General features: G+C 34.0%; 1 long non-coding RNA gene across 1 annotated transcript; it reads right to left on the reverse strand.

The window, feature by feature from the left end:
• Positions 1-422: 422 nt before the first annotated feature.
• On the reverse strand, positions 423-9,858 carry LOC109029369 (uncharacterized). The gene is made up of 4 exons (XR_002008430.3): positions 9,638-9,858; positions 2,868-2,900; positions 2,105-2,169; positions 423-659 (listed from the first exon to the last, which is right to left on the reverse strand). It is a non-coding gene; the product is annotated as an uncharacterized lncRNA (long non-coding RNA).
• Positions 9,859-13,939: the final 4,081 nt, after the last annotated feature.

Raw genomic sequence — 13,939 nt, forward strand, 5'->3', positions numbered from 1 at the left:
TTTTTTTCAGGAAGCATAAACAGTATTTTAGAAGTTATATAACATATTTTAGCATCTTTAAAAATGATTTTAAATCTATATGTCTATTTTCATCAGAAACACTCATCTATTGAAGACACTTTGGTAAACAGAAAGGATGTAAAAAGAAGCAGCAAATTAAGCCTTGTGAGCTTTATTTTTCGAAGATCTTACTCATTTTCCCTAACATAAAATAATTATACATGATTTGCTTTTAATATGAATAAATTCCACCTATCCCAATCTAAAAACAGCCATATAATAACATTTAATATTAAATCTCTATTTCTTTTTATTTTAGTACTTGGATAAAAAATAAGACAATTCAAGGAAAACATCAGGGTGACTCAAATATGTCCTACATAATTCCAAGTGAAAAACACAAAAGACAGAATTTGTAATAATAACTTCTGACATTGAGATTTTATTAAGCAAAACACCACTTACAATTCTAGTCAAATTTCATTTTATTATAAAGAAATGTGTTTGGTGTTGTTTAGTAGTATTTTGTAGGCTTACTTAGCAGATGCCATTTTTGTTGCATAGGTAATATTTGTTCTAAACTTTGAGATTCTACAAACATTTACCTTTCAAAGGCACAGACACTCCTCTTATTTTGTACACATTGCAACACTTTGAACCTACAATGAAGAAAACCGAATGCCATTAAGTGAACACTTAGACAATTTTGGTAAATTTCAAAAGAACCCATCTATATGGTATCCCTGTATTACTTAAGAGTTTTTAAAAACACCTACTCTAAGCTATGCCTTTAAGATTTCTAATTCAAGTGGAAAACAATGTTTTTCTTACATATGTGATTATATGTGTTTTACGGCATTACCCCTAAGAATTGCCATCATGATTATAAAAAATTACATGCAATTCACAGCTGTGCTAAATATTAAGACAAATTTAGCTGGCTTAGATTCAAGATTTGATATTCCTAAGTCATTACGACTAATAAATTGGCTATGGTAACTAATTTTTACGAGGATATTTTATGAATGACTTATTAGTATATTTGTCTTAGATGACCGAAGCAGCCCACTAAAGTGTTTTACTGTTTTCCTCTTGCATTCCTGCAAGGCAGCCCCTCTGTGTAGTTAAAGAAATGTTTCTCAAGTGTACTTCAAATCATGTCACACTTGGAGTAAAATCAGAGACACAGCCTCAGTGCTTTAAAAGATACAGTTCACATTTCTAATCACAGTTTTACCAAGTTCTCAGCTGGCCCCATTTTCTCTGTCCATGTTTTATCTCTTGCTCCTAGAATATGAATCCATAGGAAAAAACATGAACTTTCACTGCTCTTTCCTGTCTCTGAGCCAGTGTATGTCCTTCTCTAGGCCTTTAATACTCTCTTTCGTCTTCTTTATTTTTTATCTTTCACAGTTCAGCACACATACCACTTTTTACAGAAGTCTTCCCTAATCTTCCCAAGTCCTAAGGAGACTTCCCACATAGACGTTCTCACACTTCCTTGTATTTTACACAGTTGACTCGTGAAAAACTCAGGGGTTAGGAGTGCTGACTCTTACGCAGTCAAAAATCAGTATACAGCTTCTGACTCCTTAAAGTCTTAACTACTGGCCGGGTGCAGTGGCTCATGCCTGTAATCCCAGCACTTTGGGAGACCGAGGCCGGAGGGTCATGAGGTCAGGAATTTGAGACGAGCCTGGCCAACATGATAAAACACTGTCTCTACTATTAAGATACAAAAAATTAGCTGGGCGTGGTGACACACGCCTGTAATCTCAGCTACTCAGGAGGCTGAGGCAGGAGAATCGCTTGAACCCAGGAGGTGGAGGTTGTAATGGGCCGAGATCATGCCATTGCACTCCAGCCTGGGCCACAGGGTGAGACTCCGTCTCAAAAAACAAAAAAAAAAAAGGAGAAAAAAAATAAAAAAGAAAAAAAATCTTAACAACAGTAGCCTACTGTTGACTGGAAGCCTTACAGATAACATAAACAGTTGATCAACACATATTTTGTGTGTTATACATTTGTTGTACTATATTCTTATAATAAGGTAAGCTAGAGAAAAATGTTATTAAAAATCATAAAGAAGAGAAAATATATTTACTATTCATTAAATGGAAGTGGATCATCAGAAAGGTTTTCATCCTCGTCATCTTCAGGTTGATTAGGCTTAGGAAGAGGAGGAATAAGAGGGATTACTCTTTCTGCCTCAGGAGTGGCGAGGCACAGGAAATTTTGACTATAAGTGAACCCACACAGTTCCAAGCCGAGTGGTTCAAGGGTCAACTGAACTACCTGTTTCATTTCTTAGAAAATAAGTTCCATGAGGGCCATGGACTTCGAGTTTTAAAATACCCATATCTACATCATTAACTAACGTAGAAATACAAAATATAAGTATATGTCATAGAAAGTACACAGATTTTTTAAAGCACCCCTTATTCAGTAAAGACTCCCATGTATATTTCAAAAAAAGCAGAAGAGGGGAACAATCTTAAATCAGTGAATTTTATAGTAGGAAATCATTTTAGACATTTAAAAATTCAATTAGACTCTATTTTGTATTGTAGGAGATAAAACTGCAAAAATAGGAGATAAAACTACAAAAATAGTTTAGAATTGGCTGGGAGGGATATAGCTTTTTTCTCTAACTGGTTGATGGTCAGATTATACTATTAATTGATTGTTTTAAGCCCATTTCATTGTTATTTTGACACGCTGAAAAATTTGCTGTGCCTTACAGTAAAGCATACCACACAAACTTAAACAAGGAAATACGGGAGTAGAAAAATAAGGGCAAGGAAATATGCAAGGAGAGTCATAGTGTTAGAATACAAACTGAAAGCTACAAAAGCAATCATCATTACTTGAGGTGAGTAGAACTTTTGGTTATCAGATTCCTAGAAGACAAAGCAGAAAGGGAATTATTATTCAAAATAAAAATACTCAGTCCTATAAAATTCCAAGTGAAAAACACAAAATAGAGAACTTATAATAACTTATGACATTAAGATTTTATTAAGCATACCACCACTTAAAATTGTAGTCAAATTCAATTTTCTTTTAGGAAATGTGTTTGGCATAGTTTTACTAGTATTTTGCAGGTTTATTTAGCATATGTCACTTTTGTTGCATAGGTAGTATTTGACATGCTTAATTACACATATGAATTACTCAACATCACAGGTTTTTTTGTCTAAATGGTTTCTCATATACATGGCATGCTACTCTATACAGGAAAATATTCTCCTTGGCATGCTTGAAATAAAGATATTATGAAGTTTCAGAATTCCTTGCCTTAAAAAGTCTCTCCAAATAGGATGATGGCATAATGCCAAAAGAGTTTGCTAAGTACACACCTGCAAAAAAGCCTAAATAAGCAGCTCTGTTCTCTATTGCTCTGACTTAAAACAAAGATGAAATTAAAATGTGACAGCAGATGGAAGGAGTATGCATGGTTTTAGAATCTTCCATGAATATTGATTCTAGCAATAAAGATTTGTTAAGAACTAGATTGATTAGAGTTCAAAATACAATTTAGATTTATCAAAATACTTACATTAAGGGTATTAGCAAATTGTAAGAATAAAAGTTGTCTGGAATGGAGAACAGGGTGATGTAATAGCATAACTTTGCCACTAATGAAGGCTAAGCGATTCTTTCTATTCCCAAACTAGCAAGCAATGAACAGAAAAATGTTCATTCAATTGCTAGAATTTTTTAATCTAGATTTTCTTTATTTTCATAAACCCATACACATTATTCTCCAAACTGTTTAATGTCTTCTTCCACATCTGTATCTTTATTTTTGATTCTCTGTAGTTTTGCAAGTTTTTAACAACTAAAATTTTTCTTTTTAAAGGATTGCCTTTTAATGTTTAAATAATTTCCCTTCTTTTAGAGTTTATATTTATATCTGCTATAATTTCTGTTCTTTTTTTCTTGCATCTGTTTTTCTACATTTGTTTTGATCTTTACTAAATATTATGCCTTCAGCTTATGCATTTTATTACCATTTGTTTTCAGCAAGATTTACTAATTACACAGCTTGGTTTTATCATAGTTATAGATTGTTTTTTATATTTTAAAAATACACTATTATTTACATCTTAAATTTTAAAATCAGAAATCAAGAAGTATTGCTGATGCCCTCTAAATTTAGCTAAGGTTATCACTCTGACTTCTCTTTGTAGGTGATCATACTTTTCAAATAAAAATAGTGACTTTAAATTGATATTTTTAGATACTTATTTAATAGTTCTTTAACTTTCATCTAAAAAGAATCTTTTCAATTTTTATGTATACTTCTTAAGGTAATTCTTTTGTTTTATTAATTCTATATGCTAAAAACTTTCTATTTCTTATTTTTATTTTATTTTTGGTGAATTTTCAAGGCCACACTGAATACTACATCAAACAGATATATATGAAATGTTTAAAAAGTTTAAGTAAGTTGTGCTCGCTTCGGCAGCACATATACTAAAAAGTTTATATAAGTTGTACAATTTCTGCCACTTCTTTGAGAATTTTTAATTTTTAATACATAAGAAAGTTACCTTTCACTGAATATGAAAATGTCGCACCATATTGTTATTCAACTCTATAGAAATATTATTTAATATGTAAATTCAAGTTGAATGTATTCTTTTCTGTAAAATTTTGTTTTATTCTATATGGGGTTATGTATTTCTTTAATTTTGCAGGTGCAAATATTTTCTATGATAGGTCTACTTTCTTTCCTCAGAAACCATTCTTTCTAGATTTCCGATAATTTAATTTTCAATTTTTCTTTCACTTCTTTTTAAAAAACATGGATTATTTCTAGGTGGAAAATTCATTTTCTCTGGCACATACCCAATACATGGTTCTCATAGTTGTATATTGTATTTTTCACATTTGCATTCTAAGGAATTTGAGCCTTCCTTAGAAGGCTGTGTTTTATAAGAGTTACAGATTCTTTTGATGGTGGACACAACACAATGACACTTAGATAGATGAAAGGCAATTTTTCTTTGTTATTTTTGCCTCCAAATGAGAAAAGGCTGCTAGGCAAGGTCACACGGGGAGTTATACCAGAGACAGGGTAATAGCAAGCTGGAATCCTCAGGAGCAGCCTGTATATGGCAAGTGAAATAAGGTTAGCTATGTTTCGATGGATCCCTTTGTATGTCTCATTTGAAAAACTGTCCAGGTTCTGGGACATAGAGCCTGTCCCTATTCTGTGGTAATTGGAAAATCAGAAAATAGGTAGAATTGTTGATGTCTTCTTAATTTAAATAAAGTTATCACACTTTAACTTCCCTGTATTGGGGATCATACTCTAAAAATAAAACTAGTGACTTCAGATTGATGCTATTGGATAACAGTAGGGCTGTGAGGGTGGGTGCATAGTGGCGGGTGTATGAGAGCCCAGTAAGGGAAGCGATTGGAGTGTGAATTTAATTAGCTGTGCAAGAAGGGGAGCTGATTAACCTCTAACCAAATAATTTCTAACCTCTAACCTCATAACTGAATCAAGACAGCATTTAAAAAGTAATATTACAGTATTACTAGGTAATAGAACAAAACCTAAATTCTGTTCTCTTCTGTTTTTAATGTGGATATAAAACTTACCAAAAATTTGGAATCTTACTAATCTCTTTTTCTATCTTTTTACACAGCTTCTGTTAGGACCTGGGGCATGTATTTGTCTATTAATTTCTCTACCAAATTTAGCTGTATTTAGGGGTAGAAAACAAAGAAAATTTTAATCACAATACTATGAGTGAGGACATGCAAAACTAGTAACATCTGAGGATGAGTTCGCCAGATAAAACCTCTAGTTAGTGAATATGGGAATTATAATCATCCAACATTGTTATTGATTACATTTTCTTTTTAGGGAATTTTGTGACTGAGAATCTCTTGTCTGAAATTAAATTTCCATGTTATAAGTATCGTTATCTATATGTACTATTTTCTGTATCCCCCCTGTCACAGATCACTACTGAACATGGTATAATCAATACTCGAAATAATGAAATGTTATAAGTAAAAAAGCTCATAGAATTACATAAATTACACATTTTAATGCTTTCAAAGCCAATTCAGAGTACAATAATGCGTTGGTCTAATCAGAGCATTTATGTGAACAAAATTTACTCTTTTATTGCATGTATAGTCATGATTCAAATCACCTTCTACATATGAGCATATATTTGAGAAAATATTTTATAACTATCATAAAAATGTTAGACATTATTATTTTGGTTATTTTATCTGGCATCTAGACGTGAATTAGATTTAGTATGATTTGTACTTAGGAAATAACTTTATTATTATTTACATCAAAGGATCACAAAGAAATATATATATATATATATATATATATATATATATATATATATATATACACACACACTTTAATCCTTCGATTGTCATACAGAGTTCTACTGATTTTTACAAAAAACTAATCAGATGACTTAGGGATACTCCAGATTCCACTACTTAACTAGCTCATTCAGTGAATCATTTATTCTCTGAGCTTTGCTCTGCTCCTCAGAGACTTGTATAATTTCAAAATTAATTAAAAACTTATAATCACATAAACCATCTTCTTCTAAAAATCATCTTAATTTTTAAAATGAAGTAACCATGACATAGAAGGCTAAATTGGACTAAACAAAATGTGGCAGTATTCGTAGTTATAGCACTTGAATAACCCCAGTCCTTTGATCTAGGCATGTTGAACTGTATAATACGCTCTGTTTTATAGTTGCACTGAGGTAGAATATAAAAAAGTTCGGAAGCCATAACATGCTGTAGCATTTGAAGGTTTATTTATTTAATACTAGTGATAATCAGGTATTTCAATAAAGATTTTTTCCTCATGATATCATTTCTTTGTAGTTATAGTTATTCTGATCAATCTTAGTTAAATGAATTCTTGAAGAATATTTTAACATTAACAAAATGCGACCACGATAAATTTTACATCACCAAATAAAAAGCAAATCCTACAAGACAAAAACAATGTCAGAGCTGTCCTGTTATCATGAATACCCTTCAATTAATGCGTTTATAGCCATGCATGCTCATAGATAACAGTCCTAAAAACCCACCTACAACTTCCAAGGAAACACTCCTATAGCCACTCACATACACAAATAGAGAGTGAAAAAATACTCTAAAACTCCAAGTATAATGGGAAACACTGAATATATTTTAAAATCTCACAGACATACTTAGAATTGAATAAGAGTAAATAGATTGTAAATTACTAATGGATAGGGTTCATTTCGAAGATGATCCTTCAGATTTTCAATGTATATTTAAAACTTTTATGGAAAGCTACAGGCTGAATATTCAGCTATAAATATCCTTCTGACTTGTGTAAGGTGGCAACTGCTGATCCAATTTTTTTTAATTGTCTTTTAACAAGCAAACCTCTTTTCTGTTGAAAAAGCATTTTCTTCTAGCATGTATTCTATATGCTTTGCTTCCTCCTTTATGCATTTCTCAACAAGAGTGACCCAGATGTGAAAGTTGTAGCATCATTTATATACCTCAGCATAAATTAAGTCAAATTGGTATATAATTTTTATTTAGTATTTCCCTTTTTCAATATATTTTGTGAAAATCTCTTACTGAATAGATTAACAATTCAACTTTATAATCTGCTAGCACTAATCAGAAATCATATTTATGTGTGTGTGTGACTTATCGATGTGTTGAAAATACATGTTGTTTTCCAAAATTTTAAATTATTTAAACCATTTCCTAGGCATAGCAAACTAAAAAAGTAAAACTTTCTGGTAGGTTTTACAGTTTAAGACCCACACAGAAACAAAAAGGCTTTAACAGTCTTACAGGAGGTTTGAAAAAATACTTTCAATCAAAACTCTAATTCTGCTGCTCACTACTTACCACAATAACATATGTTCAATGACTAATTCTGAATGCAACTTACGTTTCCTGAATCCTACCAGGGTCCTTTGTGTTTAGAATCACTAGATAATTCAAAAGTGAAAAAGTTTATTCATCCCGCAGCTACTTATACATATTTGAAAAAAAAAAGCAAGAGAGAAGTTCAAAGTATAGAATTTGTAATTTATGGTAAACAGATTTTTGGCCTCAATTATTTTTATTCCTTTGTTTACTCCTTCCATCAATCCATCACAGATCCTTGCCCAATTGATAGAAAATGTTGTTTTCATGGTTTTTATTTGCCAAGGAAAGAGTAATATTTCACAAATACTTTTCTGTTTAAGAAAATAGATCTTGTCATTCATTTCCTGGATACTTATTACCTATGTACTATGTGCCAGACACTGTCCTGGAGCTAGAGTATGTTAAAATATCAACCACAAAAAAGACGCATGATCTTTGTTCTCCTCAAATTCACCATGTAGTAGATGAGACAAACATTAAGACTTACAAAAATGCATGTAATATTATAACTAAGAAAAAGCCTTGAAGGAGAAGTGAATATTCTTATGACGGCATAAAGGTATTTGAACAAATCAAGGAGGCAAGAGAAAAGATTTAGGAGACGACTAAACTGAGTTCTGAATACAAAGGAAGGAGTTAAATAAAAAAGTTGTGATTAACTTGAGCGGGAAGATGGGAAAGAGCCTACGCATTAGTATCCTCTATTCTCCAATCATGAGATTCCTATTTATGTACGTCTAATCAATACGCGAGAGAACTTTTTCCATCAACTTTGTTGAAGGTATTCTCACTGACACTTCAAGTAAAATATAAAAAAGAGAGTTCAGATGCTTCTTAGATATTGACATGCATAGATGTTAGTACCGATATTCGTGGCTTTCATTTCCAATGTGGCATTTCTAACAAATAATTGGCATAAATCTGTAAATTTTATTTCATTGTTTTCTTGGTGGTCTCTAAACTGAAAACAAAAGGTAAAATTTAGAAAATTCTATTAGCTGTATTTAATTAAATATAATATGCTTAATTAAAATAGATGACTATATACCTGTGAATGGCTTTTTTCTCTGATGGTTAATGGTTTTCTTATTCACAGGCTTTATTGTCAGGATAAAAAAAGTAACAATACATATAAAGTATATCTAGACCAGGATCGATAAAAAATAATTCCTGATTTATCCCAACATCTTCTTGCCAACAAATAATGCATATTCTCCTTATATACTAAAAACGCACTTGATACATGAAAAAAAATTTAGTACTGAGTTCCTTAGACATACATTTTCCAATTCATAATTGAAAATGTATATTGGTTAGTTGAGCAAATAATTTAAACTTTCAGAGCCTCTATGCGTTCACCTAAGGAATAGTTATAATAATAGTTAATAAAACTTATCCAATAATTAAATTAGGTAATTTATTTTAAAATCCTATAGCATATTTGCTTACAGAAATATGCACTCATTGTTTGTAGCCTATATTTGTAACTTAATATATAAATAACATAATTTATAATTGTTATTATAACTGATTGAGAATTGTTCATTACTTATTTTATAATTAAAGTCTGGGGGTTTTGACGGCCGGTTAGGGCAGTTTAAAACTCCCTGAAGGGAAACAGAGTCTCTTACTCACAGGAAAGAGAGAGAGGTGGCAGAGTTTCAGAAGAGAGGAAGACCAGACAGTTTCGCAATTCATACACACTCACCTTCCAGGATCCCGGTCGATGTCTCCAGTTGAAAAGGCAAAGGCTCCCTCCTCCCCCTCGCGGGGCTCGCGATGGGGGCACAGCTGGCTTCTTCAGTGCCCCGCTGCTCAGACCTCTAGGGGAGCATACAGACGGGCAGGCTGTGGGACTCCTACCCCAGGGCAGGGTCTAGGGGTGAATGTTTACAGCTCCTGAAGCCCCAGTGGGCATGTTACAGGATACTCTCTTAGTTTGCCATCTATAGGCGGCTCGTGTTAACCAGCTCAATTAGGCCCTCTACCTTGTGGCAAGGACAGAGGGCTTTCTGTATCTGGGTTCTTGCCTTGTTGTACCTGAAGAATCGGATCACACATAGGCTTGGAGAATGAGTGCAAAGTTTTATTGAGTGGAAGTAGCTCTCCGTCCATGGGGCAGCCAGAAGGGAGATGGTTTTCCCCTGGAGTTGGGGTGCTCGGCAGCCCCGGCTGTCCCCTGACTGCCCAGGCCAACCCCCGCCTCCTCCTGCTGGTCCACGGCCTACTGGCTTCCGGGTGCCTGTCAGCGTGTCCTTCTGCTGGGGTGCTCCTATGGATGACCAGCGCTTGTGTCTTCTTCCCCTGATGTGTTGTTCATTAGGACGTCCAGCCACTTGTGTATCTGCCTGCAAGGGTCTTGGGTTTTTATAGGCCCAGAATGGGGGCGTGGAGAGCCAGGGTGGTCTTGGAAAACGCGAAGTTTGGGCGGGAAAGCAGATATGCCTGTCCTCACCTAGGTTCCTGAGGGTTGGAGCCCCAGCCAGAGACCACGCCCTCCTCTCCACAGCACTTCCCTTTCCCTCTTCTGTATCATTTAAAGGGACCACGCTCTTCCCTTCCCAGCACTCCCTTATGAATTTTATAATTAAAATAAAGTCCACCATAACTCTTAAGGATGAAGCGTTAGAAAAATTCTTATTAATGTAAGAAACATTACCAGTGTTACTTCAGTCTAATATTAATTTAGATTATTCAAGATAATGGAATTAGACAAGCTAAATAAATTAGTGGTGAAAATATGAAATCATTGAATGCAAATTAACGCTTTTTTGGGTAGATAAGATAATTTTGTATAAGGATACAATATAGCTGATTTCTAAACTTAACCAGCACAATATTGCATTAGACTTAGGTTTAGCCAGAGTTTTCTATACATTTGTCTATAATTGGTGGGAATTTTAAGCCACTGTGCAGTTCTTCCTGATTATGCACTCATTACTTCATATCGGCAGTTTGGAATTGGTCATGGTGGGAGTATTTACATCACAGAAATTTTAAAATGTCACAAATCAAAGTCTACCTCCCACTCCCAACCCCAGAAAGCCGGCTGTCAAACATTACTAGTACCCCTCTGCATCAGACTTATGTTTAGCCAAGCAAAGTGTTCTATATATCTTACTGTAATAATTTGTTTATGGATGAGATGTGAACTGAGAGCCTAAGATGAACATATCAGAGAACTTCTTGCAATATTTCTTTATATTTTAGATTTTTGCCAAGGTTTTGGGGACGTGGTCTCTTTTTGATTGAGTTTCAAAAGCAGGAACTTTGGAATCCTTGGCTTCTGGCCACTCATATAACTATGTCATAGAGAGGTCCTTGCCGAGAGACGGAAAATAGAGTCCTGGTAATACTAATTGTCTCCGTAGATAGAGTTGTACCAGAAGTCAAATAAACTCAGATTTTCACATACATAAGCTAATTGTTTGTTTGTTTGTTTGTTTTTCTTTTTCTTTGATTCTGTATGGGTAATCAGCATTGAATTTCTATCACTGTTAAATAAATTTTTCCTGAATATCACATATGTATTAGTAACAAACTCTAAAATATTATTGCTCCGAGTCTTTAGAAATAGATAATGATGTAGATCTTTTCCTGACACATTTTAAGATGAACAATAAAGACTGTTTTCACCTTTGCTTTATGGTGTGGAGATAAACATAAGGAAATTCTTATTTATTTTATTTTTGGAAGAAAGATAGAGTATGGGATACCTCTGAGCTCAAAGGTTTACTATACATATCTGGAAATCTCCTAGATTTTTTCCATTCCTCCTATTGTCTTTCCAATGCCCAAACTTTTTATAGGAACTTAAAGTAGGTTATTTGAGGGGAGAAAAGTTGCTTTAAATTATTCCCTGTTGATCTCAGATGCTTAACACAGATTCTTACTTTCTCCCAAGGAGTAACTAATACCCTGTGGTATTAGGCAGGCTCTTTACACAGTAACATCATAATCATTTTTAGCAAAAGGAAATGGTCTATGATTATTATTATTATTTTATATCTTTTTTTAAATTTATTTTTTTACATTTTTTTTTAATTATACTTTAAGTTTTAGGGTACATGTGCAAATTGTGCAGGTTAGTTACATATGTATACATGTGCCATTCTGGTGCACTGCACCCACTAACTCGTCATCTAGCATTAGGTATATCTCCCAATTATTGAGCTATTATTTCCCATGAGTCCTCAAAAAGATGGACCAGGGAAAGCAAATCAGTAGTTTTGTCAGTTTCTTATTATTAGTGTGATCATGTGATGTGTTGGAATGTACAGATTGCCTATGGGGAGAAGAGTGTCATTTCTCTTTGGAAAAATAACCTGCCTAACTTATCTTTATAGAACCTCAGGAAGTCTTCATTAACTTACAATTTTTAATCATTAATACAGGCTTAGATAAGTAGGTTGTATCAGCAAATAGGGTTTCAACTTACCTAAGACCATAGTCACAAGATTCATGACTTTTGTTTGCGGGAAGAAGTCTTAAATATATTTGAGAAAATTAAAGTAATAATGAGATATTTTGGAGGGTCATCTTAAAATTTCAGAAGAATATGGTAATAGTAATTTGTTCGGATTTCTGGTCTGTGATGTAAGAAGCTTGCAAATTGTCACTCTATCTCAAGTAAAAAGCTGAGGAAACTGAAAAATCAACTCTTCTTATTTTCAAAAGACAAGGGACACAAGTGCTTTGGAGGCAAACCACTGCCCCCCACAAATTGGAGAGACTGACAGATAAATACGGAGAAACAAAATTTACCTGAGCAGACACCCACCAGCTGAAACCTCTGTGGAAACCAGTGCAAGAGTAGAGAAACCTGAACTATAATTGATGAATTGCTAGAGGTCCAGTAAGAACAAGTTTGAAAGCTAAAAATTCCATAGTAAAACAGTCATGGGGGTTGAGTTCACATACTCATAAATTTTACCTCCTAGAATTCTACCAGGTCCTCATAGTAAATATTGAAAAAAAAATCACCTAATGCTTCCCATCAGGAAGAGGGAAAAATGAACCATTTTGAAATACTCCAGAGCATTCTGTTTTCTGTTAATAAAGCCTGCACAAGGAGGGACTATTTAACAAGACCTTAACCTGCTGGAGTTTTCTCAGAGCCTGACTTACGTAGAGAAATGGGGAGACCCAACTTCATCAAGCTCTAGTCTTCCATGTGGAGGAAGGGAAAGCCCACCTTCAACCCAATCGAACTCTCCTGTTCCAAGAAGGGAATAATAGGGGACCAAAGAAGCACATGTGAATTTCACGGTTGAGAGGCACAGGCTCACTGTAAAACTGAGACCTAATCAAAGACTATAGAACCCATTCCTTCCACCTACACCTTACCACCACATTACTAAAGACCTACTAATAAACTTATTTTTACCTGGTACATCATTTCTGGCCATCAGGGAAAAAAATTACAAGTCATACTAAAAGACAAAAAAATACAGTTCGAAGAGATAGACCAAGCATCAGAACCAGACTCATATATGGCCGGGATGTTGGAATTATCAGACTGGCAATGTAAAACAATTATGATTAATATGCTGAGGTTATTGTTATGGTTTCTTTCTAATTTGATCTTAAAGTCTCACTCTTGAAAGTGTTCATAAGGCAAAATACTCACTTTCCAGAGGAAAGTAAGGTTTGGATGTGTTGGTGAGGTGAGACACAATGAGGAAGTGAAACAGAAATGCTTGCAACAGAAAAAAAATATATATATATATATATATATTACTTACAGATTCCTGAGAGGTTAGAAGTGCCATCCAAAGGGCAAAGGAATCCTGGAGGCGACAAGGAGTTCAACCAGCAGGTGGGAAGTGAGAAAGAAATAGAACCTGTGAGTCTATGCCTTTATTTATAGGCATGTGGGTTTATGGACATCCCTCAGGCTTTGCCATGGGATTTGTAGATTGCTTAGTTTAAAGAAACACATGTCAAGGAACGGGCTTATTTACAAGACTCTGTTGTTAACCATTATGTTTGATTATGGTCAGCAGCTATG

This window comes from Gorilla gorilla, chromosome 14, assembly GCF_029281585.2.
Source record: "Gorilla gorilla gorilla isolate KB3781 chromosome 14, NHGRI_mGorGor1-v2.1_pri, whole genome shotgun sequence".
Taxonomy (NCBI): domain Eukaryota; kingdom Metazoa; phylum Chordata; class Mammalia; order Primates; family Hominidae; genus Gorilla; species Gorilla gorilla.